This window comes from Mastomys coucha, unplaced genomic scaffold (assembly GCF_008632895.1).
Source record: "Mastomys coucha isolate ucsf_1 unplaced genomic scaffold, UCSF_Mcou_1 pScaffold23, whole genome shotgun sequence".
Lineage (NCBI taxonomy): Eukaryota > Metazoa > Chordata > Mammalia > Rodentia > Muridae > Mastomys > Mastomys coucha.
In genome coordinates, this window is record NW_022196906.1 from 5,660,608 (window position 1) to 5,664,133 (window position 3,526).

A 3,526-nucleotide genomic window follows, 5' to 3' on the forward strand; every position below is an offset into this window, starting at 1 on the left:
TGCTTACTTTGCTTAAGAATGCAATTTGCAATTCTTAAAAAATATGCAGCTTTGGGCCAGGCAGTGGTGGTGCACGCCTTTAATCCCAGCACTTGGGAGGCAGAAGCAGGCGGATTTCTGAGTTCAAGGCCAGCCTGGTCTACAGAGTGAGTTCCAGGACAACCAGGGCTATACAGAGAAACCCTGTCTCAAAAAACAAAAAACAAACAAACAAACAAAATGTCAAATAAACACTGTCAGTGCAGCACAGAACAGCACCACCATGCACCTGCTTCTTTCACAGAATAGTTTGTTTGCTCAGAGTAAGTGCATAAGTACGTAAGAGCAGTACCTGAGAGACCTTCTTCAAGAGAGCATTGTTTTCCCAGATGACTCGTTCACCAGTTCAAGAGTTCTTGTTGCTTCTTTAAGACAATGTGAATTGTTTTACTTTGAGCCGGGTGACAAGCACCAATACTTACTCCATCTTATAAGAAGACTTTGTGCTTTGCTTTCCAAGGCTCCTTTTAAGAAGTAAGAAGTTGGTGAACCTCAGTGGGAGGTGGGGGGGGGCATCATGCCCTGGTGCCATGACCTTTAATCCAGATCATTCAGGCTTTATCTCTCTCTTTCACCAGGCACTTTAAAGTTATTTGAGTTCTCATGAACGCTCACCTGAAGAGAAAGGCGAGGACCAGAGTAGTTATTAACAACTGCCATGCATGGCAGCATCGATGTGGCTTTTCTCCAGTCATGTACGTGGGGTGCCTCCATTTGGAGTTAACATACTTGCCTGGCTTTTTCTGTAAAAATGTTTTTCTCTTCATTTCATTTCCTTTTCTGGGCCATAGATTTACAGATCACTTAAAATCCATTACGAAACAACCAGTCTGTTGAAAATACAGACACTAGATCCTATATCACAGAACCACAGTCCATGAATTGAAGCTGTGCTGTTTATTTTTGTATTCACGGTAGCTCTCTAGAAAAATCTTTATCTTCTTTAACTTACCTGGCACTCTATAAAACACTATAGTGTGTTTCACAACAGTTATCTATGGCTTCCTTAGTGTCAATTTGAATAAATTTGCACCCAATGCTGCTGAGCCTCATGCTCAAATCATTCCCCCAAAATAGACATTATATCATTGTTCATTTCAAGGGAACTCAAAGCTATAGGAGTTAGAGCAAAATTCCAGCTTAAAACTTTAAATATTGAGAACTTTGGTAGTCCTGTGACTCACAAGGTTTACAGAGTGTGCCCCTGATGGGAGCAAAAGCATCAGATGTCATTACCTATACTTGTAGGAAAAGTCCAGGAGTGATGCAGAAATGTATGTATCCCTTCAAATTATGCAAATATTCTTTCTGTTTTAGTTCAGTGAGTTCTTTACATTTGAAGGGAGAGATCATTTTGATGATACGTATAATCTTAATCAACTATTGTTTAAATTTTTGGAGTGTTAGGTTTTAGTGGTGCTGAAGGTTGAGCCCAGTACCTTCACAGGATGAACTGGCTTTCTAATGCTGAGTCACATTCCTTGCGTAAAAGATTGTTTGGCTGGATTTTTTTTTCAAAAATAATTACATAAAAATTTCAAGCACAATGTGTTTTTGTCAAGTTTGTCCTTCTCTCCTTGCCCTAACCTCTCCACATCTACTCCTCTCAGCTTTGTCTCACTTTCATGCTGCACCATGTATCTGGACCCAGAAAGACAAACCACATAATCACAGTATTTCGGATCCTGTCATCAATCTTTTTTAGGTTTCTGCAGTTAGCTTTAAGTTTACATAATCCAGGAGACTAGAAAGGGGAGATAACGGAAAACAGATGATATGAATGGGAAAGGGAAAAAAGGAAAAGGTTAAGTGTGGAGAACTCGGAATTCTGGGGCAGAGGAGAAAGTTGGGAGGGACAACTAATTCTGAGATGTCTTAAAATGCTACATGTGAATGTATGATTTTATAAGATTATATACATATATATCACACACACATGTACATGCACATACACATTTCTTCAAAACAATCTTCACTGTTGTCTTCCTGTAGACCCATTTGGACCCCAAGCAATGAGTTTGTCCAAATATATAATAGGAACTACAAAATTATGAAGCAAAATAACGATCTTGTCTTTATAATTTAATGATGTCAGGTATTTGGTTATAAACAAACAAAACTCACTGACATGCCATGTTCAGAGATGCTTTCACCCACCCTCTCTCCCTCTGCACTGGTCTGGCATTGGGACAGGCAAAGCACGGTTTAGAGGAGTTCTGACAGCAGCTTCCTGCTGCTGCCGGCAGCTTTTCTGAAAGCACCAAAGAGAAGGAATAATGAGTGGCTTTCTTGTCCTTTAAGAAATAAACTATGTGTGTGATTCAGTGATCTCATTCTTGACTATCTGACAGAACAACGGCTTTTATTTAAAAATTCAAGTTAAGAACTAAATTAGAATATATATTTTTTTAAAGAAAGATCTTACTATGGTAGAGGTCATAGTTATTAAGAACTGTCACAACAGGAAATCTTAAAATATTAGAAAAGACAAAAATTGCAATTCTCTAGTCCTGTGTATATGCCCAAGTTCCAGCAAACAGAATAGATTCAAGAGGATTTCAAGTTGGAAATGTTGACTCAAAACACACACTCAAAGGGAGGGTCATTTGATGAAATGTCCAAAAGTAGGAAGAGGGAACTCAGAGCCCATCTCTAGTAGAAAGACAGGACATCAAGTGGAGGAATGGGGTTGCCATCCCACAGTCAAAATCTCTTTCCCAGAATTGTTCAGATCTAAAAGAACTGCAAGGACAAAAATGGAGATGAGACTGAGGGAAAGGTGGTTCTGTCATAGGCCCAACTTGTGATCCATCTCAAGTGAAGACTCCAAGGCCTGACACTATTACTCAATCTTTGGTGTGTTTACAGACAGGAGCCTAGCATGGCTGTCCTCTGAGAGGCCCAACAAGCAGCTGACTGAGACAGATGCAGATACTTATACCCAACAATTGGACTGAAGTCAGAGACCCCTATGGTTGAATAAGGGAAAGGCTGGAAGAAGTTAAAGAGGATGGAGACTCCATAGGAAAACCATGAATCCTAACTAACCTGGACCCCTGAGATCTCTCAGACACTGAGCCACCAATCAGGTAGCATAAATGACCTGGTCCAAGGCTCCCTGACTCATACATAGCAGAGGACTGCCTGGTCTGGCCTCAGTGTGCGAAGCTGTGTCTAATCCATGAGAGACTTGAGGCCCGAGGGAGTCAGTAGGCCTGGTAGGATAGGGAGATGATCCTCTTGGAGACAGGGGGAAGAGGAATGAGATAAGAAACAGTTGGAGGAGGGACCATGTCGCCTTGACAACAAATAGAATGGTACAGGGTTCTACCACAGTGTCTGATGAACAACATCTGGGTTCTTTCCACCTTCTGGCTATTATTAATAAGGCTGCTATGAGCATAGTGGAACATGTATCCTTGTTATATGTTGGGGCATGTTTTGGGTATATGCCCAGGAGTGGTATAGCTGGATTCTCAGGTAATAC

General features: G+C 40.9%; 1 long non-coding RNA gene across 1 annotated transcript; it reads right to left on the minus strand.

The window, feature by feature from the left end:
• Positions 1-2,108: 2,108 nt before the first annotated feature.
• LOC116073807 lies at positions 2,109-3,284 on the minus strand. The gene is made up of 2 exons (XR_004111914.1): positions 3,088-3,284; positions 2,109-2,290 (listed from the first exon to the last, which is right to left on the minus strand). It is a non-coding gene; the product is annotated as an uncharacterized LOC116073807 (long non-coding RNA).
• Positions 3,285-3,526: the final 242 nt, after the last annotated feature.